General features: G+C 36.3%; 1 protein-coding gene across 10 annotated transcripts in view; it reads right to left on the reverse strand.

The window, feature by feature from the left end:
* The window catches only part of MBNL2 (muscleblind like splicing regulator 2), a 146,099-nt gene extending 139,008 nt beyond the window's left edge, over window positions 1-7,091 (reverse strand). For 4 of the 10 annotated variants that reach the window (XM_016123161.2, XM_016123158.2, XM_016123160.2 and 1 more), the window contains exon 1: window positions 6,861-7,090. The gene's annotated coding sequence lies outside the window, so the exon portion shown is untranslated. Of the gene's footprint in view, window positions 1-6,860 lie in introns of all 10 variants that reach the window. The other 6 variants (XM_016123162.2, XM_036228865.1, XM_016123159.2 and 3 more) reach the window with 3 other exon arrangements.
* Window positions 7,092-26,572: the final 19,481 nt, after the last annotated feature.

Consider the following 26,572-nt stretch of genomic DNA (forward strand, 5'->3'; position numbering starts at 1 on the left):
TTCCTTCTTGAGATGGCCTTCATTTCTCTAATTTTGACTACTGTATTCTCTAAACTTTTTTGATCACATACCCTAATCAGAAAAATTACTTTTGAGCAGAAACAACCATTATAAGGCTAGCTACTTGTTTATAAATGTTATTTTACATAACAATACTAATATGCTATATATATTATCAAACACATGAAAACTGGCAGTTTAAAAGGATAAGCTAAATAATATATAAACTATAAGTTCAAATATTTTTTTTTCTTTACCTAGAGGAAGATCTTGCCCTAGGCTTGGGCTGTAGATATCCCATATTAGAAACACTGATCTAGCCAACACATATCTAGTCAGAGCTAGAGAAAGTCTCTCTTCCTCCATGAAGCTTTATTTGCTATTCTAGCCCAAACGGAGTTCTACTTTCCTGAACATCCAGAGCATTTAAAATTACAAGCAGAAAATCACTGATATAATTAATATATGCTTCACCAATACTTTTTATGTGATTAATTGAAACTTGCAATGAGGATGCCAGAAATTTATAGATTTTTAAAATAATCCAATATCTTAATTAAAAACATTATCATCTTCCCAAAATTGCTTGGGTTGGGCTCTATTTGACTATGCAACATCTATTACAAGAAAACTCCAAGTCAGACTGCAGCATAATTTTATTAAAGATGGTTTTGTCTCATTAAATATCGTATGCACTAATTTCCATAGTTTTGAGGACTAGCTTTTCCACTTTTTGGCTATGAGACTTTTAGCTCATTGTATGACTTCAAAAAAAAATTTGGTTTTTATTTAATTTATAAAATGGGAATAAAAAGAGGATTTTGTGACTATTAAAAAAGATGACAAGCAAAAATTAATTGAAATGATATGACATTAATATTTTAACACCCAAGATTTATGTATTATAAAGTAAACTATATAAAGTACATTTGAGATTTCTATAATAATTGACTGCCTGCTTCCACGTTGAGCTTTTATTTCTTCCTGCAAATGAATTCTTTTTATTTTCTCAACTTTATTTGCTAAAAAAGATATCGCCTATCTGTAGAACTCGGAGGTATGATTGGGCCTCAGTTTCTATCCTAGTTCTGCCAAGAATTAGCTGTGGGGTTAAGAGTGTGTTACAGAACCTTTCAAAATTCTCTTCTACCGGCCAACATTAACTTTGTGGGGATAACATGAACTTCATGTGTTCTTCTAAGGTTCAAATTACAAGCGACATGTGCATAAAGCACCTAGTTATAACACGTCACTAAAATATTAAATTCTCTCCTACTCCCACCCCTTTTTCAGGCTCACGAGAACTCAATGAGATGCTCTCGTGAGCAAATGGAATGTTCTGAATTTTGGTTTCATTGCTGACTTTGGTTTTTCCCCGGACTTGCAGGCCATTTACAACCATTAATAAATTTTATGTTCTAGAAGCAGCTGCCTGCCATCCACAGCCAAACTCACCTTGCTACTGTGTGGCTGGGTTGGGGTGTGAAGCCTGAATAGGTTTTTGTTCCCTAATGCCTCTGAGCTGAGAAAGTGAAACCAACCAGCCTCTCTTCTTGCTCTGCCTCGGCAGCTAGGCTGCCTACTGTACTAGTTATAAATGGACTTGTTGTCCAAGAAAGCATTTGGGGACAGGAGATAGTGACACACATACATGTACCAGGGACACTTGTAGTTTTTCCTATTTTTCAAATTTAAAGTTAATTAACCACCAAAAATAATAAATGAATAAAAGTTTTTAAAATCCAGTTTATAACTCTTCTCCAGGAGCTTAACCTAGCACACCCTGGTGAGTGCTTAATTTTAGGCTCCTGGTTTTTAACTCTCCTTTTGAACTGTTAATTAAGATAATGTCTGTGAAAGCCCTTTGTAAAGAGTAGATGCTATACATATGTTAGTTACCCTTCTAAAGACATTTGTGTGCTGACCTATTCTTATCTTGTTTGTAAGTATCTTGTTCCCCAGCGATTGTGGATTGCAAAGTGCTTAGGACCAGGAACCTGCAGTATTTTCCTTGTTTCCTTCCTCTTCCCCCTGTCCTCTGAAGTGGCTTACCACCCCCAAAGCTCCTCTACAGCAACCAGCTTGCCGTAGAGGCTCATACATCTTACAGCTGCCTATCTGCCTGCCGAGACCCAAAGCTGAAAAGAGGTTCCATCCTCAGTCTCCTCTCCAGCTCTTCCCAAACTGGGTCTGTTACCTTGTAGCTTATCTACACACACAAAAAAATACACACTAATTTTGATGTTAGGGGAAAAAAAAAACAAAACGAAAATTTTGCGTTTAAAGAGGGAAATAGATTTTTAAAAGTAACTCATTTTAAGGATAAATGGGGGAAGTTTAATCCTCTAGGGTCAGGAGTCAGCTTTCCTTGCTGGGAGGAGAGGGTGGGATAATTGCATCAGGATCTTCCCAAGCACCCTGAGGCTCAGAAGTATGAGAGGCTCTAGGAAGTCTTTTTGTTGACTGATGGTTAAGGCTTTTTAGATGATGTGCCCATGCTCCCCCGTCACTTCAGGGCTAAATCTCAGCTTGCTAAAACTGGGTGATGGCTCTCAGCAGGCTTATATTCTGGATTTTTTTTTTTTTTTGAAGCACTCTCCTATGTCTGTTGCTTATCTTACAGATATATATATACACACACATACATAAACATATATTATATATAACATATATATACATATATATTTAAAACAGCATTTAGGCTGGGAAATATAATAGATATTATAGATATTTAATACTCATAAGTCCTTCTCTTAGTCTCCCTGAAACAGAAAAACTGTCTCAAACCCACAGTTAGTATCTGATAGTTATCAATGTTAAATGAATATTAGTTGATAAAGTTATTATTAAAGTCTTTGAAACTTACAGCTTTTCATTATTTTTTTCTGTCTTTTATTTTGCATATACAGAAAGTCAGGTATTGGGTAATTTACTTCTTCTAACCAAACGGCAAAAGCCAGACAACCAAAGAGGTGTTTAATAAACACTTGTTGACTGATTGATGGAATATACTGACCTAGGATCTCCTATACAATGCATTCTTTGTCAGAGCACTAGAGTTAGTCGGTGGGTCCACTTTTATTACCAAGCATTTCTGCCATATTGAAGAGAGCAGGGCAGCAGGAAACTTGTCCATTGGCTCTGTAGCTTGGGTTCACGAAAGAAATCCTATGGACTTACCTTTCACGTTTATTTGCACTCTCAGCAACACCTCAGCTAAACGATGCTGAGAGTGGGAGGCATAGGCCTGATGCAGGTCGAGCCATGACACCCCCATGAGGTCACCTCAGACTTCTTACTATGACTATTACCACAGCTGCAACTAACAGCTTATACACATTAAAAACAAACAAACAAACAAAAATAACAAAATAAACAAAAAAACAAATGGAAAAACTGAACTGAGTTAAAAGGAGGAGAAAAGAAACAGTGCTGTAACTAATTTACAAAGCCCAGCTAAGTCTTCCTGCCTTGTTCTTCAGGGAGAAACCAAAGCATGTCAAGTTCTTTGTTCTCCACGGCAGTGGACATCTATACCCATTAGGTTCAGTCGACCATTCTAGAAAGGATGACTGGGTGGGCACAGAACACCTTTAATTCTCTTTAAAGCCAATTCTTCACTTTCCTTGCTGGGCCTTCAGGGTAGGCCTCAGGCAGATTTTGTAAATAGAACTAAGCGTACTTTACCTGTTCTACTCTGCCTCTGGGGTTCCGAGCTTACCTAGCCTGACCTTGGACCTGCAGCTTTCCCTTGACTCTGCTACTTGCTGATGTTGATGGCTCATACTTTCCTACTTTCCATAATGCCCTGGCCTTCACTGCCCACCTGCTCCCCCAGTTGCCAGGTTTGTCTGCTTGTCATGACAGTAGTACCTGTTTCTGACTCTGCCAGCTCTCGGATACAGTTGTACCCGGAGATCTTCAAGGCCCCAAAACTATGTTTCAACAACCGACAGGCCCTGAAATTGTACCAACCTTTCCATGCAATGTTACCAACCTAATTTTATGTTGATGATATGACTTGTCATTTTGGAAAATATAAACAAATCAATATTCCTTCCTTCCATCTTCTTTTGTTATCGGTGGGAAAGGGCAGGAGGAAAGGAAGAAGAAATGCATGCAAGACTGAGCTAGTCAGTCCACCATAAGGAATTCTCTTAAGCTCAATACCCAAATCTTCTTCTCTCAATTCTTGCCTGGAATCTTGAGTACCTGATCTTGAATTTTTGTGGCACTTTCTGAGCGCAGGACTGGCTGGTAGCCATGTGATATTGATTTGTTTTCACCATAGCAACAGCAAATTACAACAACGAGCAGAGAGAAGGCAGGCTGTTAACCAGTAAAGCTATATATCCAGGGTATTTTGCAAGCATATTTTTCTCCTTTCATCTTATTTTCTCTCTTCACTCCACTTTCACAAATGCAATGCAAAAAAGTCGAAGCAAAAATAGCACTAAACGCTTTAGGGCACTACGAGGCCTATGTCTGAAATAGTCTGGTTTGCACGGCTTTTAGTATATTACACTAGATCGATGGAGAAAATGCAAATAGTAAAGCTCTCATTTCCTTGGAAATTTTATTCGTTGGTCTAAAGATAAATACACCTAGAAAATTTATAAGAGCGTGAAGCAGAGCTAAGGAGTTTGTATATATGCCTGTATATCTTCATACTCTAAAGCATTTGCCAATAGTTTCATTAATATGAGGTTTTATCCTTTTTACTTTAAATAGCTCATTTTGCCACGATATAAACAACTTTCATTTTTGTTACACAATTAAGGTTTCTCAAAATGCTAGAATTATGAGGGAAAGGGTAGCAGGTGTTATTCAATTCTATTGAGAGAAAAATTGAAGTGGGCTCTTGCTCGAGGCTACATAGTTCATAGTTCGAAAGAGGATGCAAACTAGAACTGGGAACTCCCAAGAACTCCATTCTGTTCTAATGGAAATTCTTCCCCAAACGGTTCCTTATTAAAAACTAACCTTCCCCTGATATTTACAACCAAGGTTGCCACCTGTGACAGGGGATTAACAGCCTGCAGTATTGAACTGTCCTTCCTTCAGCTCTTTCTGCACTAGGACACGATGTTCTTTATCTAAAAGCAGCTGTTCCCACCATCACGATCAGCCGTGAGCTTGGTGGCATAACCTGGGTCCTAAATAGTGGCTCCAGGGGAACTGGGAATGGGGCCACAGGGACTGTTCACCCAGGTGCCAGTGCCGGGCTGCACCAAGGGGAAGTTGGGCCGTACTCTGCTCCCTGCTGCTTTTTGCCAATGCAGCCAGAACCCTGCAGAGAACCTGCTCTGACCCGCCCGATGCAAGGCAGGTAGATGTCCTATTTATGCAGGAGATTGGTTTAGACATAACTCAAGACATGCCAAGTGAGAGTTAGAATGTTTCTGGCCAGGACATAAAGAAATACTCCTCTCCACAAGCCTGAATAAAAGAACACACAGCAGAAATAGTTGGGAGATGACGTCAGAAGTTCTGGGCTAGTGTCCTGCACTTCTCCTTGAAAGTAAAAACTGTGGGTCTAGAAGAATCTACGTGGCATTGCCCTTATTTAAATGAGTATTTCTACTGCTCCTCACAAAGCAGGCAGGATAGCCAAAGAAACTTCAGTTTATTTAAAGATTATAAGAATGTTCTCTTTTTTTGTTGTTACTTTATTATCTCCCAAATGTACATATTACTCAATTAACGAATATCTTTCCACTTAACCTTCGTCTTTTAAAAGGATAGTAATGTTTTTTGAAGAACACTCACAGTGGTGGTTAAGCAAGTCAGATTTTTTTTCTTCGCTTCAATGCTTGCTAACTATTCTAAAAATGTTACACATTTATTGTAAACACATGCTTCCAAGGCCTAACAAAAAAGCACAGTTTCCTCATGCCTGGCAGAAATTTAAAACGGAAAAGGGCAGAAAGAATTCTTTAACAAATATGTCCTTTCCTTCTCTTGGGCCAAGTGTGTTATAAATAAACCTTCTCGATCATTTCTCAGTGCTGCTTCTCGGCAAGAAAGTTGATATGGTTCGGCATAGTGGAAACACAGCTTTAAAAGCTAGCCTGCCCTCATTAAATTATTCTGCTGGCTGTGTGTTCTCATTAAAAATGCATAAAGATCAGATAATTGCAGTAAGCATTATTAACCCAGCTTTACTTTTGAATATAATGGTTCCACTTTTAAGCTGGAAACAAAGGCTCAGACATGCCAGGAAAAGAAATGTAAACATTGAACTACAGTATCGAAAACTTGTCAGAAAGCTACCTCTTTCCAGCTTGTTAAAAATGTGCTTTTGAAACTCAAAGCCATAGCATTATAGAGCTAGGTAGGTCTCTAATTTCTAATAAATAGACATATTTTTAGCTAAACATTCAATTGATTATTTACCACTAAGTTTTTTTTTCTCAATTACAAGTCTGTTTTCAAATAATAGGATCAACATAAACTATTTAATCAGGAGCTAACTATGGTTGTGTGAGAATTTTCTATAACAAAAAATAAGAATGTTCCCATGAATTCAAATATTTTTGTTGAATAATAAATGGATCTGTTCTTTTGATTAAAAAAAAAAAACCAAAAACTCGTTTTAAGCCTCGCCCCCAAACAGGCGGCATAGATTCAAGCTTTGCCATTTCTTTTTCTCAAATCAAAATGTTACGTAAAACTCCAGGGTCCCCTGCAAGTATTACATTTGAATTAGTGGAATCCGGTTTCCCTGGCTTCCCAAAGCAACACACACGGAATGCAGCATACTGCAGCAAACTCTTTAAACATTCAAAAAATAAAAAAAAAAAAAGAAGAAGAAGAAGAAGAAGAGGAAGAAGAAGAAGGGAGGGGGGTGATTCTCCTACCTTGTTTAGCTCTGCCTCTCCTTCCCTTCTACAGTAACCCCAGGAACATCTGGCAGAATCAAGCGACTGAGGCTTCTCCCCTGCATCATGAGGAAGAAATTTCCATGTAAATAGTTCTTGTTCCCTGTTTATTGTACTCTGAGAACCGTCTGCCGTATCTGGAAAATTTTGCCTTCAGATGATGAAGCAAAGACAGTCTAAACTCTGTTGCTGTAAGCTGCAGCCCTTCCTTCCGACAAATCCCTCCCAGCCGTGGGCAGCCAATCCCCAGCCAGTTCGTCAGCCCTACTCGTCTGAAACTGGCCCTAATAGGATGACTGACACAGCAACACAGCACTTGCAGTGTGTGAAAACAGTGCATCCATACTGATGAAAGAGGAATTTCCCTCTCAGAAGAAAGCAATCATAGCACCAAGACAAAGTGGCACATAATTGGCAGAGCAGAGAGAGGGGTTGCTCGAGAAAAAAACCCTTGAAGACAGCCAGCCCAAAGCTGTGGCTGCACTGTAAATACTTTTGAAAATACAAAACTCTGCAGATTCCAAAGAAATCCAGGTTGTACATGAAACTGAAGTCATTATCCCATTTCACGAAGCATATGTATATATATATTTTTTTTTAAAAAAAGAAAAAAATTCAATGTCTGCCATGGAAATTAATATCTTATAAAACATTTACATATAATTTCCATTAGTGAGGAAGAACATGTTATAACGCCCAAGTGCATATTCAAAGTCAAAACATGCTTATACCCTTGCATACACAGTTTTCCTGTATAACATCTGTCATTGCAGTGGTTAACTACTGTAGCCCATATATCTTTCATCTAAGTTTTCATGCCACTGGGGATTTCAATTAGGGAATTCTGAATAATAAAATTGATATCCATATACTACTCTTTTGTGTTCTTGGCAGGTATCCATGAGATGATTAGGTGTGCCTTAACCTAATCCTAAGGTACTTTAGGTACCATTTGATATATACTGTGGATTGGCCCACTTTGTCATTAATGAGGCAACGACACAGGCAAGTGTTTACTGCTGAACACACACGACACTTGATCCAAAGGGCACTATCAGGTGCCATTCCACAAATGCTGTCCTAGAGATGCTAAGTTTCCTGAGATATAGCAGGAAGAGAGAAATGGAAAGATTAGTTAGAGTTATTTATTGTTTTCCCTGTCAACAACACTCCCCATGCTTTGGGAAAAAAAATGTATGGTATTTTGAAAGCACAAAAGGCATACATTTTCCTTCCACAAAACACATTTTGAATTTTAAAAAATTGTGTCATGATTACATGACTTGACCAATGCAGGAACAAAGCCCCATTCATCTGAAAGACTGAACCCAGTGTATAAGCAACTCTTTGGTGTATCTGTAATGAAGTTATGGTGGGGTGGAATGTAATAGTTTCTTTTGATTTTGCCAATTCTATTTTAAAAACAAAATGTTTCATATGTTTTTAGGCTATTTCTTGATTTATTCCACTCAAATCTTATAATCTCTTTTTCATCCCAATGTAAATCCAACTTGTAGGCCTTTGTTTACTATAATTTTTTTTCTGGAAATTTAAATGATCAGTATATTTTATATTAAACTGCATGTCAGGAAATGATCACCAGAGTATGCATCTCTTCTTCGTGATCCTGATTCTGACTTTGAACGTAGCATCCCCTTAATTTCCTTTCTGAAATTTTAGTCATCTTTGGCTCATTCTCCTATTTTCATCCAATGAAATGAAGTCTTATTGAGTTTTCCTCCTAGCTAGTCCAGAACCTGACCTAGTATCTGGGTAATACAAATACTAGTAAGTTGGCTGCTGTGACTCAAGCCTCCCCACGTTCAAGCTCCCTATTGCCAGACAGGTTTTCCTGTCATGTAAAGTCATGTTTCTTCCATATTTAAATTCTTCTCTCTATAAAATCTAAATTACAGACTTTTAAGTTCCTTCAAAATCTGGCCCCTCCCTTCTATTCAACTTCTTCTACAATGTTTTTCTAAGTAAACTTTTTAATGGAGCCATGCATATTTCTCCAGGACCTGGCCCCTACGTTTCATCCACAGACCTGACTCCCAAGAGTTTCACCTAACAAAAGCTTACCCAACCCTTAGATCTCAGCGTGCATCCTCTTTCTTCTGTTACGGCTTCCCTGATATTCCTCTCCTTTGAAAGCGTTCATTTTACCAGACTGTACCCTTAATGATGAGTTGATCTTCCTACCTCAGAAGGCTAAGTTAGTGTAGTTTATTAAGATAATGTACGTAAAACGTCTATACATGGCTGGCCATAATAAATGCTCATTAAATGATGGCTGTTGTTCATTGCATTTAGCAAAATGCCATGCACAAACTTGTTGATTTCATGATTCCTATCTCAAGAATTGATAAACCTATCCAATTTAATTGCACAAGCCAAAAACTTGGCAGTCATTCTTGACCCTCCTCCCGAAACCATTATGTGAAATTCATCATCAAAGCCTGTCAAAATTAGCACCGAAATGTTTAGAAATGTTTTACTTTGCTCCATTTCTACCAATGCAACTTTGTCTAAACTGTAAGTGTTTTTCACCGTGACTACTGAAAATAGCCTCTTAGCTGTATGTATGTACACACACACACACACACACACACACACACACACACACACATATCCTGGACCCTTTAATCTCTTTTCTATATGTCAGCCAGGATAAGAATTCAAAGACAAAAATCTGATTTTTCCAAAGTTCTTTATTTAAAACCTCTGCTACATACTGAATTCTGCACCCCCCCCCCCCAAAGTCCATATGTTGAAGCCATATGCCCCAATGTGATGGTATTTGGAAATAGGGCCTTTGGGAGGTAATTAGGTCACGAGGCCCTCATGATGAGATTAGTGCCCTTATAAGACAAGATATTGGGCAGAAAGATCTTTTCTCTCTCTCTCAGTCAAGTGAGGAGACAGCAAGAAGGCAGTAATCTTCAAGCGAGGAAGAGAGCCTTCATCAGAACCCAACCACGCTGGAATGCTGATTTCAGACTTCTAGCCTCCAGAACTATAAGAAAATAAATTTCTGTTGTTTAAGCTACTTCATCCATATGGTATTTTTATGGTAGCTTGAGCTAAATAATCTAACCATTAAACATCTTTGGGTCGCTCTTAGAAAAAAAGGTGGAGGTTCCCAACATGGCCTATAAAATCCTGCGGTATTCAGCCTCTGTCTACCTTAGTAGCCTAATCAGAAGCCATTTCTTCAGGGAATTCTTCCCTGAACCCCAAGATGAGTTCAAGGGAAAAACTGTTGTCTTCTCTCATAGCCCTGTGCACTCTAGAGTAGTGCTTCTCAAATTTAATGTGTATGTAAATCCCCCAGGGATCTTCTTTAAAATGCACATTCTACCTCAGTGGTTCTTGGGTGGATACTGAAATTGCTAACAAGCTCCCAGGTGATGCTGATGCTGCTGGTCCGTAGACTACTCTTTGGGTAGCAAGATTTTATAGATGCTGTTCACTTTATAGCACTTTTTATAGGGTATGGCAATACATTTATTTGATTAATTACTTAAGATCTATCTTCTCAACCAGCTCGTCAGTGTCAGAAGTGAACATTGTCTCTCCAGTACCTAATCTAGTATATGCCTGGCACATGAGAGGAGATGCTCAATAATAAATGTGTGTTAAATTAATGAATTGATCAATTCAGCAAGCTGGACTTTCCAATGTTTCTTTTTTTCCCTTTCTCCCTCTTCTGCTCCTCCTTCTCCTTCCTATCTTTTTCTTCTTTCTGTAACTAAATATTGAAAGTCTTGAAACTCTGAAAAGAAAGTTAATGTTATTGAAGCCATGATAAAGTAAATAGAAAGGAAAATGGTTGAGAAATCAAACATAGAACAAGTGTTATGAAAGTGATGAACTATATCAAAGTAAAGTAGGTGGCCAGAGGAATTAAACCAAAATACACTGCCTTTGGATTTGTCCATTAGAAGTTGTCAATTATTGTCCACCAGTTGAATTCATGATCTATAATTCCATCCCTTTCTCTTGATCTCTAGGCCCAATTCATTTGAATGTGTCAGAGATAACTCATTTTCCCTTTGCCCCAAACTAAAATTATTTTTTTGTTCTATTGAAAAACATTTCTCTTATGTTTCCCATTTCTGTGAATGTAATCCACCATCTCTGATACTTGCCTCTGTCCTACCACCAACATTCAAATACTCCCAGTTCCTACAGATTCCTATATCTTGAATCCATCTAATTCGCTCCATCTTTACTGCTGTGCCCCTAATTCAAGTCCCTATCATCTTTTGTCTCTTCTTTACTTCTCTGCCTTCAACCTTGCCCCTCGCTTTTCATCCTTTTCTCCCCACCACAGCCAAACATCTTATAAAAACACAAATCTCACAATGCTATTATCTGTGTAAAATGCCTCCTCATTATCTCCAAGATAAATCTTTTGGCTAATTCTCAAGTATATTTTTTTACCACGCTTCTTGAACTTACTTCCATCCTACTTCATATCCAGGATTCTTAAACTAATTTTAATTCCTAGAATGTGTTATGCTCCTTAGAATTTAGAGCCTGGACTCCTTCTGCATGAAATCTTTCATTCCTTTCATACCCATCTAACATCTTTCAATCCAGCAATAATCAATATACACACCACCTCTTCCAGGAGGGCTTCCCTGACCCCCATGACTTCCTTGGCACCTTGACATATTATCTATTCTAGCAATGATCACAGTCTATTGTAAATATGTCTTACTTGTTTATGTATCTCACTAATCTCTGTGAGAGAAGTGACCATGTCTTTTTTTCTCATCAGTTTATCTCCAGCATCTAGAACATGTAGTGACATAAGAGCAGACACTTAATAGTTGTTGAATGGTTAAATGGACAAATTTGAAAATAGCACTAGTAATAAAGTGGTAAAGAAAAATGTAGGGCTCAAGCAAAAAATCAATAGTGAAGCTATAGAGACAAAGAATTTTATACACACACACACACACACACACACACACACACACATTATACTAGAGAAGGGAAAGGAGAAATAATATAAAACCCAAAAGTCAAAATGCAATTACGAGAGCATATATTTTATAGGCTACAGCAAAGTTAGCAAGCTTATAAGCAAGAGGAAAATTAGTCTCTGGCGATGCTTAAAATGTAGGTGATTTCCACAGAAACAGAGTTTTCTTTCAAGTAGAAAAAGATAGATGTCCTAGAATAGATGGAAGTGTTGACTTTCCAGAAGAGATGGCTAGAAAGAAAGAGAAAGTTATTTACAGCAAGAGAGAAATGAGAAAGCAAATTACGGGTGGCTTTGGCCTGTGACAATTCAGTCTTAGGCAGCATTTTTCTCTCAATATAATATTTCTAGCCTATATGTCCCCACTTAGTCTTTCAGCATATACTGTTGTTTTCTTTTTGAATTTTTTCCTTGTTGTTTTATGTATAAAACCTTTGTAAGTCCCTTGAAGGCAGAGACCATGCGTTGAAGTTTTTTTGTATCCTCTATGGCCCACAGCATGGAACAGTGTTGAATTAATATTGGTTGATGGATTTTTATTTAAGATTCTTGAGAAAATTTGTATACTTTAGAAGAAACTGGCAATTAAAAAAAAAGTGTGGGTTATTGAAAATGTAGCAGGAAATAGAAATTTGGTTTTATAATTGTCAGATAAAAGTTATAGTGTTTCAATTGAATTTATCACAAGAAAAGTCAACTGATTTTTAAATTTTCTCCACAGGTCCAGGAGCAGAAGGCTGGGGAAAAAAATAGGACTGAAGTTTCTGGGTTAAGGAAAATAAAATGAATATATTGTGTAAACCATGTAAATGAAATAATATTTGAGAAATCCTTTATACAGAATATGATACATAATAAATGTTCAATATATGTTAGCTGCTACTATTACTACTACTGTTATCATCATCATCATCATCCTTAGTTTCTAGAATTCTAGGGAAATGTCACTGAAGAGTGATGACTATTATGTCAAAACAGTTGTAGTGGACTAAAGTAGAGATTTCAAAACTATCTTGGTGTTTGGTGCTCTTGATGTTCAATATTTTTATTCACTGTGCTCCTAGGCCAAAAGAAATACCAAATTGTTCTATTTATTAAGTAATTAGGTCCTAACAACTTAGTGTTTATGTTTTAACAACTGAGTAGCTGTTTGAAAAGTTAATACAAAATATTTGAAAGAAAAACAATATTTTTGTTTCATTTTAAGTAAGCCTAATTAGTTATTAATGGATTGCGAATGGCTATTGGGCACTGCATACAATTCTAAAGCTTGAAATCGGATTGGAGCCATGACACTCATTTCCTGCTCCACATTGATTTTCGTGTAGTTCTTGCTTTTCATTTTAGTAACTGTTGAAAATCCAACTTTGCAAAGATATATGATATCATCAGAATGAAAGTAGTGTGATTCTAATACTGAAACAGAATTACCTTGAATTAGTAGTTTGCACAATGTCTGACAAATGTTGAGTATTTAATATATCCTCAGGATATATTAAATATCCCATCAAACTCCTGTGAATTCACTGTAGTCACACAGCTCATCCCCAGTGTGACTTACAGAACAGTTTGGGAACAATGGTGCTAAGGCAAGGGTCCCAACAGGTTGGTCAACCTCGGCTGTCTCAATTTTTTCTGGTGTAATAGTTGCCTAAAGCCTCCTGCCTTGAGGCTCAAGGGCATTTGAAGTTGCAAAGAGAAGGTCAGGTCAGAGGTTACTGGATGTGCCCAGCCCTGAAACTGAGGTCATTTGAAAACAAACTTCTGGGATAGGCCTGATGTGGATGAAGCTTATGTTCCTTAAGAATTTCAGATGTTTTTAGGCCAAAGACAGAAAAAGGTAGTGAGACAAAGAGGATGCTGATGCTGTCAGCTGTTCATAGGAGGGGAACTTGCCAGTGATCATTTACCTTTCAGAATGGCGAATTCTGAAAATAAGTACAAAGAAAAAGGAATAAGTCTTTTTTCTATTATTCCTCTCATTCAAACTATATATATATATGTATATATTTATATGTATTGCAGCTCATCCCCAGTGTTCTTTTAAGCTAATTGGGGGGATCACCATTTTTCTCTCATACTTATTGTTGTGTTCCCTGTAATTTGACCTTTCACCTATAATAAAGATGAGTATTCTTAGACCCTGTCTCTACCTACTTATATTAAAGTTGTGTTTCTGACAAAGAAGATAATCCTCTAACCCTGAAAATGCTAGAGGTAGCTGGCATGTTCTCTGTTTCCCATTGAATTACTTGAAGGATTTTTCCATCCATTACCTCCTGCTCATCTTCTAAATGAGGGGTCAAACCGGACAGGGGTCCAATAGTGATTAATGGAAGGAGATATATTACCTTGTTCTACTTTTGCTCCTTTTCCATAGCACGTACCACTTTTTGCCATAATATATAATCTACTTAATGTTTATTGTTTGTTACCTGTTTCCTCCATTGGAATGTAAGTTCCCCATAGGCAGGGTTTTTTTCTTCCTGTTTTGTTCATTAGTATATTCCAAGTGCCTATTATAGTACCTGACACATGGAACTGATGATAACTGTTTGTTAAATAAATGAATAAAATGTGGAAGGACTGAAAGATGGTACAGGATGGATAGGAAATTGTGTTTGAGACACAAGGACAAGCATTGAATCTGAAGTAGCACTTCCTAAGGGGTTCCCAAAGGTCTCTAGAGCCACAGGAAAGAGTCCAAACCAATAATTAAGAGTGAACTTTGGTGCTACCCAATAGTATATGCAATTGCAGGGGTGGAATTTTATGTTTCACTGAAGTTCAGTGAGCAGCCCAGATCCTAGGAAAGGGTATTTAATGGAATTAGAATAACTTTTTTTTAAAAGGTTCAGAAATGGGTGAATTTGAGAAAAAAGAAGATTTTGGTGAGATCATGGGTGAGCCTCTCTGACAGTGGGAGTATATGAGCTCTTTGACTAGAAAAGACACTGTCGTCTTCGAGTAAAAGTATGAACTAGATGTGGGAAATAAAGTATGGCATGTGCATATGGTACATGCAGCTTTAATAACAAGCTTGCATTTAAATGATAAATGCAAGTGCTCTTGATTTACTACAATATAATGTTCCCGGATGAAACTCTTTTCAATGTTCTCATTCCCATCGCCACTTCTTTTTGTTTCTCCCAGGATTGCCACTCTAGCGAGATCCATTTTGACACTCATCTGATTAGCATTTATTAAATACCTGCTATATATTGGTCTTGACTGAGAATTGGAAGGTATAAAGATGAGTGAGAAACAGATCTGACACAGAAGAGTTTGAATAATTACATAGTGATTCCAAAAGCAAGATCTATGAACATTAGCCTCAAAATGTTCCTGAGGAAAAGTATCCACAGCCAAGTAAGTTTGGGAAATTCTGGAATAACCAATTAAACATGAGCTTTTGCCGAAATGTTTCTCAAAGCTTTTATTTTGGGGATGTACTTGGTGAATATCCAAAAAGAATTATATAGTTTGCCATGTTTGGTAATTTATTTTACCATAGACTTTTTATTTTAAAAAACATCTAACTAGCATGGTGTCCTAGGGGATGCATTTTGGGAAACACTGGACCAGGTGTCTGGGGTGTTTTTCTTTCCTGTTTTTTTTTGGACCATATCCATATCTGCTTACCTTATTCAACTCAGCATCTTTTATCTGATGCCATATAGTTCTACTTTATCAGGGCCCTCAATGCCACCAAAACTTGTGAGGCATCTACCAAGTCTCAGTGCTACTTTCTAGTCATTCCTTGGAGCCACAGCTACCTGGAAGTCCTTGCAGCTCCGGGATATCTCGGCTGGCGCAGGCCTTCACTACCTTTCTTCTCAGTCAAATCTGGATGACCTTTGCCCAGGTTTTTCTGGCCAGTGAGAGGGCCCCTTATGGCTGGATAGTGACCCATGGGCATAACTACTTTTCCTAATAATCTTAACCCTGTAGAAATTCTATGTTCCAAAGAAAACACCAATTTCTGAAAAAAGTGCAACTCATCTTTTTCCTCCACAAAATGCCACTTATGACAACTGCTTCTCGGGAGTTTCCATAGTCTTGGGGGGTGAAGGGAGAGACCATTTATTTATTAAACATTTAATAACAATTATTATGTGTCAAGTACAACACTGTGAAACACATGCTCTTATTATCCCAATCTTATGGATGAGAAAAGTTACCTGAACGACTAAGTAACCTTTCAAGAGCCACACAGCTAGCCTGTGGTAGAGCTCATTCGCCCAGGCAGGTGAACTTTGGAGTCCATTTTCTTTACCACTATACCATGTTGGCTGTAAATACAACAACAACCAATTATATAGTAGAGTAGAAGGTGTTAAGTGTTAAGTAAAAAAAGAAAAAGGAAAAGTAGGACACAGTAGGGGGAATCAGGCAAGCTGAGGTGGAGTTAGGAGGGAATACTGACAGCTTACATTGTTTATACAATATAGGACTCCTTGAGAAAGAACCGTTTGCGCAGAGATTTGCAGAGGTGAGGGAGTGTATCATGGCATCGCTGGAGGAGCATGTTTCAAGCAGAAGATTCGAACTCCAGGGAGAACTCTGGAAGATGTTCGTGTGGGAGGGACTTCTGTGTTCAACTGCTCTGGCCTCCAATTTGTTGCTAAGTTCCGACCCTTGTTTCTTTAATAGCCTTTCTCGGCTATGCCCTCTTCTGTCTGTACTAATGGCATAATCCATTATTCAGTTCAGACCTGTCGACAGCCATAAAATGACTGCTCCTGTCTCTCTGTCTTCAAACCCAGGACTCCACTAGCTGCCTTTCCTCTGTCAACAATCATAAGATTGACAAATTTTTTTTTTCACTTCTAGATATTTCCCCATCTCCTTTTTTCACTAAATTCAAAATACTCCTCTTTTCAGGTTGATTCATCAAACTATCTCATTCTTATCCATTTAGATCTCAGTACACATTCTTGATAAATTAAAATATCATATTTATATAAAATGTTCTCAATTTTCTTCCAAGAACATGTGTTATATTTTATAATAAAATTTTTATCTTTATTTTAAAAAATAATTTGTGGAAAGAGAAAGCATCTGGTTTTGTTTTATCTGTTACAGAAAAGGAATCATGTCATGGATATATTCCTTACCAGAAATGGGCAATTATTTAGCTTTCCGTCTGGATTAGGGAGAAAAACAGGTTCACCTTAGCAACAGCATTCTGATGCTGATGTCATCACCTTACATCATCTTGGTCTCATGTCACTGCGTTCTTTCTCTAAAATCTCAAACCTTTGAAATCTCAAAGCTTTATAAATCTCTGCATTTAAAAGTCTTAATAAAGAAAGAAAGAACTATATTTAAATATTCTCTGAGTCATTATAATCTTGAACTCTGTTAGCAGGGCTCTCTTCTACAGCAAAACAAAATGAGAATTGTTCTTTTTTGACTCACTCCAATTTTCGCTACAGCTTTGCCTGTACCTTTGTATCTCCCAGGCTGATGCCCACACACTGCCTCTCTGTATCCCCAACTCATCGGATCACTAGTGTCCCCAACAAGCCTGATCACTTACACATGTAATTATTTTATTTTGCAAATAAGTCCAGTCCTAATGCTATTATGGTGAGATTACACTCATGGATCCCGGGCTGGAAGAAATCTTACTATACATCTGGATTCTAGCCCCTCGTTTGAAGGCAATGAAACAGACAAAAGCACAACGCTTGCCTTTTATAAAGACAGAGATTTTAACCCTCTGGAAGTTTGTGGTTCTTCAAAATTTCAGCAAGGATTTTCACACATCGTCAGATCATGCATCAGATGTTATCCCCTCCCCTTTCGGCCCCCCACCCGCGGTCTCCTCCATACACAAAACTTCCATACCCCAAGTCGCTGAAGCACAGCAGCCAGAAGTCCTTCCTGCATCAGATATTGGACTGAGACTCCTCCACTTAGAGGTTTAAATACTGGCTTTGGTGTAGAATCATTTAAGTTATGCTTAAAATAATAAACATTTGACTATATTGACAGTAAAAATTCACACTCGAGGAATAGAAAACTCTCCACATACATATGACACTTTGGCCAAATCAGGCTCTCAGCTTTCAAAACTGTGTGAGCTATGCCGCAAAGACAAAGACTTCCTTCATAGGCTTTCATCACACATGAACCGTCGTGTTCCAAAAGTAATTTTAAAAGTTCTCAATTTGCTGGAGCCCTGACTAAGAAGCACAGATGATATTTTTAATCTTAAAGTTATTTTTAACATAATTAAGCATTTATAACTTTGCCTTATATATACTTTGAGTTATATAACAGCACTAAGCTAATAATTTGGACCATACTTTATAAAATTCTCTATTCTCAAGATTTTACATTTAAATATAATGAGGAAATTGGCTTTTGGTTAGAAGTCAATATCTTCCTTTTAAAGGATTTTTTAATATTGAAAATAGCAAAACGAACGATTCCCAAACTTCTAGAAAAATGTAAATTTTACCAAATGGGCAATTAGAACACATTTTTCATACTGAATCAACTAATAAGTACTTATTGCCCTAATTAGACTAACTGACACCCAAATAAGGATTCTATCATTGTTCTCAGAGGAGGCAAAAGTATTGCCTAATTTATCTTTATGTCTTCAATATTGGAAAGCTTATTATTAAGCATTCATTTCACACTCTCTTTTGAAAAACACTTTACAATTATTTATACTCATAGGCAATGTGGGAGATTTCTTTACAAGTAGAGAAACTAAGGCACAGAAGGTTAAAGACTTCAACTTAGGTCTCTAAAGAACCTTGTGGCTGAGGTGAGTGATGGACCCAGGTTCTCTGTAAAATTTAGTTTCTCAGTGGCACAAATACTCAGGCACAATCGAATCCTGAAACTTGAGCAAAGATTTATACTCAGTTGACGTGTTTTGACAGGGATTTGGCAAACGAAATTTTGATGGGTTCTCTTGTTCATGTAGAGGAAAATAATAAGGCAAGAGATTGTCTTGGAAACATGGAAATATAGAAAACTTCCTGAAATGTTCTAAAATACAGAGGTTCAATTAAAAAAAAATCAGGATTACCCAGATCATATCTTTATGGTATTTCAAATTCATTTCTTGTGTGATTTTAGCTGCTTGGATGGCCTGTTGGATTTTTTGCCCCTACCTTTAAGAACTCTGCTTAATGGACTAACCAGCTACAGCCTGACAACGATAATACTTTGTAAGAACACATTTTCAGATAGCTTATTTAGTCAATGAGGTTAATGCTCAGGACTTTTGTGCATGACCAGGGTGGTTTCGCATGGCAAATCTCCATTCTGTAGTCATCGTTCTTGAAATAAGTGCATCCCTGGAGTGATGCAATGCACAGCTTGTTTAACCGTTCATGTTTGCCCAATTCACATCTTCAGATTAAGGTTAGGGTGAGTGGATACTCATAGAGGCTGGTTACAGACTGACCACTTTTAGATGATTTTTGTGTTTCTCCTCTGACTCTTTTTCTAGTCTTCTGTAATCTTGTCATTATTTCTTCAAATCATTCTCTATTCTCTGACCCATCTACATCTACAACTGAGACTTTTGTATACTGCCTCTAATAGTCTAAATATTAGTATCCTGGGTTTCTATATACCAAGAAATTGATAAGATAAATCCATAAATCAGCTTTTACTTCTAGAGTTCTAGAAACAATCTAGCTCTGTTGTACAATCTGGGCCAGGCTGCAGCTTCCTCAAAAGGCTCAAGTTCCAGCTCTAAAAGGAATCAGAGGTATGGAAGTCGTCTCATTGTCCTACTCCCTAAATCACAGAAACAATCCTAAGCATTAAGTCCTACATTTAATTGGTGCCACCAGTATTCAAAACTCACCTCATTTTTTTTTCCTGCTAAATACTAGTCCTGCAAGATGATCTAGAAAAATAAAAAAGAATTCTCTTTTAGATATGTTTGGGAAAGTCTGCATACTACATTGTTCACTTGGAGACTCACATTATGCATTAGTATATTAAAGGCTCTGAAAAGTCCTGCAAGCAATAAATCTGTTTGATTTTGTTAATCCCTAAACTTATATATTTACTTTTGGTAACTCCTACTAATTTCAATAATGTACTTTGGGACATGTAAATCCACAGAAAAATAAATTCTGCAAACAATGTTTCTCTGCATAATGCAAAGCTCTTTTCTGATCTCACCCTCATAGGTTAGCTAGTTTTTAGCATCCATATTATTAATCAGAAACTTGACCATTACAGGTTTTTTCAATCATTTCACAAGTTTTCACTATGTAATAAGTTGAGCTTCTCAATGGCCTGCTTGCAGGAAGGAAAAGAAGGGATCTAGGGAACAAGGGAGACAGAGGTAAGTAGAGGGAAAGGAGCCACAGACTGGTGACAGAGGGAACCTGAGGAAGGTAAGCCTGTTACCTGGCTCTGTTGAATTAAATCCATCTTACATATTGAGAAACTGAGGTCTAGTTAAGTTAAATAATTTGCTCTAACTCACACTACTAGTTTTCACCTGAACTCATAATTGCTTACTCCAAATCCCATGCTCTTGTATTTCATTCCATTTGTCATGATATTACACTGTTTTTAACATTGCTGTTATTGAAAAGGTCGTATGTTATAGTGGTTGAGTGCAGGCTGCAACCAGTTCTCAGGTTTAAGTCCCAACTCTCCCACTGATTAGCATGTATATGACTTCGCCTGGTGTCTCTGTACCTAGGATTCCTCATCTCTGCAATGGAGAGTAGTAATCCTCAAAGGATTGTTGAGAGGATTAAAGGAATTGGTATTCAGAAAATACTTTGAATTCTTCTTGTCAACATTCAAATAAGTACTCAATAGATGTTGCCAGTTGTTTTTATTATTACTACTGATGGCTAAATTCTCACATTTTATAAGTTTCACAGCCAAGGCCAAGCTATCAACTGTCAGGAAGTACTGGAATCAAATGTAAAATATAATCCCCTTCTTCCTTTCCAATAAAGGTGAAGGAAGACTAGGAGATTTTAATATGCAAAAAAAAAAAATCACATACTTATCAAGCAGGAAGCAGGTTGTATGTCATCCTCAGTCACTGCATGGTGAAGGAAAAGCAAAAGAATTGAGCATGGAAATAGAAAATAAAAAATAGCCAAGTGGCTTGCACTCCAAGGCTCAAAATCGTATGAATCACAATTCAGACATAGGGGTGAGTTTTGCTGGGTCAAATGCTTTCTTGCTGATTCATTACTGTGAATATAGCTGATAGAGACAGGGGATGTTTGCTGAGAGCTAAAGCCCCGCTCTAACTACTCATTGGCTTTTATATTGATTGATATAATAGCATTGATCTATAATCTCAAAAATAACTCTGTTGTTTCTTTTTTTCATAACAGTGAAAATGCTATTAATACTTTTCTGATGAGGTAGACTAAGCATTTTACATAGGTTAGAAACAAAAGAAAATAAAAGGAAACTATTTTCCAATATTTTCAATATTTCTCCCTTTGTGATGCCTTTTGTCTTAACAAGTTTAATTAAATTTAGAATTAAAATTTAACATTGGTAGTGCATTTAATACATCAATATATTTTGATGACATGTTACTGCAGCAGAGAGATGAATTTTATATTCTATTCAGGTCAGCTATGTAAATCAACTACATTAATGAGCTTTATTAAATCATCTTAGTAAAAGCTTCACTGTCTTAACTGTTTACTTAAATCCACATCTAACAAAAAACAGCCGTCACTTTCTGACAAATCTGATTCTAAGAGTTTTCTTCTTACAAGAGGAAAGTTGATATGTTGTGATCTAATAGAAATATCATATTTAGAATCTTTTAAGAGGATACTCTGTTATAAAATGCAGGACTTAGAGATCCTAACTTACTCTTAAGTAAGAACATTGGTGAAGGGAAGAGTTGAAAAAGAACACTGTGCTTATTATTTACTTTATATGCAGAAAATTACACTGTTGAAACCACTGAATTGCTTTATAGAAAACTGCATTGACTTGGGGACTCAACCTCTAAAAGTCATGAGGTGATAGAATAAAGTAGGTTGACAGGCTAAAGTATAATTTTCTTCCTACTCCCTCAGAAAAAAAAGTTTTCCTAAATAAGTTGACGCATCATTCAACTGCTACATAATTTCTTAAAAATTATACAACATTCTTAAGAAAGTATAGTTTTTTGTTCCTTAAACAGTAAATTTAAACAGTTTATGCAAATAAATGGTTCCATAGTAAATAAACTAAATGTGTTCAAGAAAACAAAGCTAGGATTTTCTCTTATGGTAATACTTTAACAGCTTGAATTGTTTCTAGTACTTAAATTATCAAAATTATCTTCTTTGGAATGCATTTTGTAAATTATTTAAAATGGACATTTTATTACTTCAGATAAGCCTTTTCCTAAGACATTTAATAATTAATCAAGGCACTAAATCCAATCACATACCTTAAAACTTTCTATGGACAAATGAAGTTTTAGGCAGTGGTTGACAGTATTAATCGGTTGTCACAGGACACCACACCAAGAAGGTTGTATTTGATCACACGCTCAGGAAGCAAGTCATAGAGATACCTGAGTGGTCTGTTTTTGAGGTGGAGAAAAAAAACAAGCACAAAGATCTTGAAATAAAGGCGTGCTTACCTGGGACACATGAGGGTGGCAATGGAAGTGGTAGAAGAGGTTAGACTAGTTATAATGTAAAGGAGAAGTGATGGCTAGTGTGCTCCAGACAGTGTATAGACTCATTTAATATTCTAAAGACTTTGGCCTCTATTCATAGGATTATTAATCTGTTTTGCATTTATCAATGTATATGTGAATTAACAATAACAGGTTTTTGTTTCCACATCTATACACTTGTCAGTGTTTAAAATGGGCACTGGCAAAATACTTACGAGCCCCAAAAAATCTTCTGTAAAACAATGGATCTTAACCTTTTTATTGAAAGTGGTCTCTGCTATGAATTATGTGCTGGTTCCTTAATTCTAATTTAAAGGCATCCATTCCTATAATTTCCCCACTTCTAGCATAGCCCCTACAGAAAAATGCTTCTAGTCTACCCATTACTCTAACCATATCGCTTCTCCATAAAGAAAAGACAAGATCAGTAGTGGGAGGAGAACCGAGGAAGAAATGAAAGAAGAGTAGCTAAAGGGAGTTAACATTGCACAATTGCTTTGGTAATGAATAAAATCTGCTGGCTATGACAGCGCATCGACCAGCTCCAGAACAAAAGTACCTGTGGTGCCTACTTCTCAGATGAGTGTAGGATATCAGATCGCTTTGATTTTGGTTAAAGTTCATCTTTAAAATCAAGAGCATTTCTTTCCTTTTACGTTCTGCATTCTACAAACTAAACTTTCGAATTCCTTTCTGCTTGTCTTCTGAAAACTTTAGCGAGCACTCTTTCTATTTCAAAACCTAGAATAATGGTTTTCACATCTTTTATTTAGCATTTTTTTTTTTTTTTTTTTACCATTGCAGTAGCTATGGTGGGGAACAGAACGCCATGGAGATAAGACATCTTTTCAAACAATGACAATAACAGTAATAATATATTAGGTAAAATTTTAGTAATTAAAAATGTGCTAGGAGAAGCTGTTCTAAGGGTTTTACATGTATTATGTCATTTAATTTTACAACCCCCTGAAAAAGCTACTTTACACCAATTCTACAGATGGAGAGCTAGTTAGTGGCAGATCTGGAATGGAAATCTCCCTCATTTTGACTCGAGAACCTATGCTCATCACCTTAATGTTCCAGTGGCAGTATTTTTTTTTTTCAGTTAAATTTTTGTTATAAAAAATTCAAAAATTAACAGAAGTAGAAAGAATAGTAAGTATAATAAGCACCTATGTATGCGACACACAATTTCAATAATTACCAAATATAACTAGTCTTATTTCATTTCCCCCCAACACATTATTTTATTTTCAAGCAAATCTAAAACATCAGATAATTTCATATATAAATATCTCAGTATGTATTTCTAAAAGAAAATGTTAACAATATAATCATAAAACCATTATCACATCTAAAAATATTAATAATAATTCATCAAAAACATCACATATCCATTCTCAAGCTGTGATTTAACTGCAAGGCCATAATCTTATAGGTGTAATATGATTTGGAACAAATGAAGAAATAAATCTACTAATCCACTAATCGTATCATTTGTATTCTAGCATTAACACTTAAATGGGGTTTGATCAAATGAGACTATTTTACATGTAAGTTTCTTAGGCCATATATTTCTTTAAGTGGCATAGTAGAAAGCAATAGAATTTAGAAAATCAGTTTAAGTTTTGGCTTCTATGCGTAAGTTTTCTACTTATACTCTTACTCTCTCCATTTCCTATATATAAAATGAGGAATTTGAACTATCAGTGAGTTATAATTCAGAATTCTCAAATTCTAAAACATTCCAAAAGTTATAAAGCCCCAAAAGATTTTATTTCATAATAAGATTTCCTTAGTGGAAAAATTTTCCAAACTTGAAAAGTGGAATCATTGATGTTAAAAAGGAATAATAAGTAAATAATTTCAAATAGCCTCTTCCCCTCTGACACTCAGTATATTTATCTATCTGTCCACTAATTCATTTATTCATCCATCAATTTATGTGCTTACCTATATATCTAGTAAGACATATGTCTAAAAGTAGTTCTTTATAATACGTGAAAAGAAACTGTTATTTTTCACAGAACACAAAACATAAGCATGTGAATTAAAACATTATAAATATGATTGCTTTGTTATGTAATATGGGGAAAATAGAAATAATTGAAAGCTCCGATGAGAATCAGACAGGAGGGCTTGTGTGTTTCTAAAGGTAAGGTGGTCTCTGAAATTCCACTTTTCTTCTTATGGGTAGATGACTCTCTCCCAGCTTCATTTTACTAAGAAGGAAGTGATAGATGATTAAAAGCTCATCACTCAAGGGCTTCAAGAAAGAAGTGGCTTTTGAAGAACTTTCCCCCCCTCTCTTTCTAGGCTATTAGCTAATTGAGTAAGAAAGAGGGTAGAGTCTGAGGTCAAAAGTAAGGAAAAAAGAACAAGGATCAATGATGAATAATGAACTTTCATAAACAAAGGTAGGCTTTAAAAGAAAATAAGTAAAAGCATGAAATCCTGCAGGACCTCGGGTGGAAGGTCAGGCAGCCTAGGTTTTCTAAGGAACCATTTAGCCCACTCTCTAAAGCATGTGGATCTTATCTCCAGAAATAGAGGGCAGAGCAAAGTGCTTCCTTAACGTACAGAAATTCAATAAGTCTACTTAGTTTAAAATGCTACACGGTTACTTCATTCATCTTTCAATTGTTTGAAGGTGCTAGAATATGAAATGAAATACTCAAATACAAGTAATATTTGAGTGATTAAACAAGTTGAAAATTTTAAAGAAATGTAGCCAAAATATATTTAAAACCACAGTCAAAATCATAAAAAATGTAATCTAAAATAATTTATTTTTTTGCTGTCAAATGTCTATTAATAGTCTATACAGAGAGATAACTATAAGATGCAAATATTATGAGTAGAAATTCTTACAACTGTGGTGTGTCAACTTAGCTATGCTGGAACTATGTTTTCCCAGATTCCTTTCCTTATATGGTTGTGGGTTAGTGCTGGCCACAAGGGACATTTGATGTCAGACATGGAAGTGAAACAACAGCCATATTTCCTTCCAGAATTGAAGGACGGTGCAAGGCTCCAGGCACTATGGCAGATGATACACATCTTGGCTGATCCACTAGCTGGCCTCGTTGGTGTGATGCAGTGCTCCCACTCATCCTACCTCCATAAGATCTGCTCCTTCAGCTTTTCCAGGGCCTGGTGTGGGTGCATGTGCACCTCTATGCTGAAAGACATCAGCTTCCCCCTGACTCCCATGATATTGGGGCTGGAGGTGGTAAGAGACAGATGCAGGCTTCAATTTGTCTTACAGGTTCCAGTTAACTTTGTGGGGCTCAAGTTCATCAGCATAGGCTCCCATCTGTCCTCGCCCTCAACCTCATTCAGCTTTCGCCTCCATTTGCCAGCCTGGCTGATCCACACTTCAGTCTCAACATTAGCTGTAGAGCTAAAAGCCTGCAGAGACTGTACCCCCAGCTCCTATACTTGCATACAAAGCTCATCCTGTAGTAAATCTCTTATGTTTCATTGTGTATAGCAATTCTGCTTCTTGATCAAACCTCGACTGATGCAACAACCCCATAAGGTAGGAAAGCTACTCAGAAACTAAAATTCATTTGATGCTTAAAGGGAAAAAAATTTATATAAATTTATATAAAGACTCCCAAATTGGCTAACAATTTGAATGCTAGGTATAAAATTGTATCTACTCTTTCTTAAGACTAAAAGAATAAAAATCAAATAATTCTAAATAATTAAATAATTATAATAAAAATTATTTAATAATAAATAATTATTACTAAAAATAGATTAATTCTAAAAATAATTCTAAATTAAATAAAATAATTAAACATTAAATCTAATTCAAAATTAAATAATTCAAAAATACACAATGAAGCTCAAAAATGATACTTAATTTTGTTAAATGACAGATTTACTTACATTCCTGTAAGCTCTTTAATAGTCAAATAATTATTTCATCATTAAATAAAAATTATTTAATTTTTAAATTAAACAAGAATTTGACCATTAATTAAATAAAAATTAAATAATTATTTAACCAAATAATTATTTGACCATTAAATAAAAATAAAT

This window comes from Rousettus aegyptiacus, unplaced genomic scaffold (assembly GCF_014176215.1).
Source record: "Rousettus aegyptiacus isolate mRouAeg1 unplaced genomic scaffold, mRouAeg1.p scaffold_m13_p_11, whole genome shotgun sequence".
In the NCBI taxonomy this organism is placed as follows: domain Eukaryota; kingdom Metazoa; phylum Chordata; class Mammalia; order Chiroptera; family Pteropodidae; genus Rousettus; species Rousettus aegyptiacus.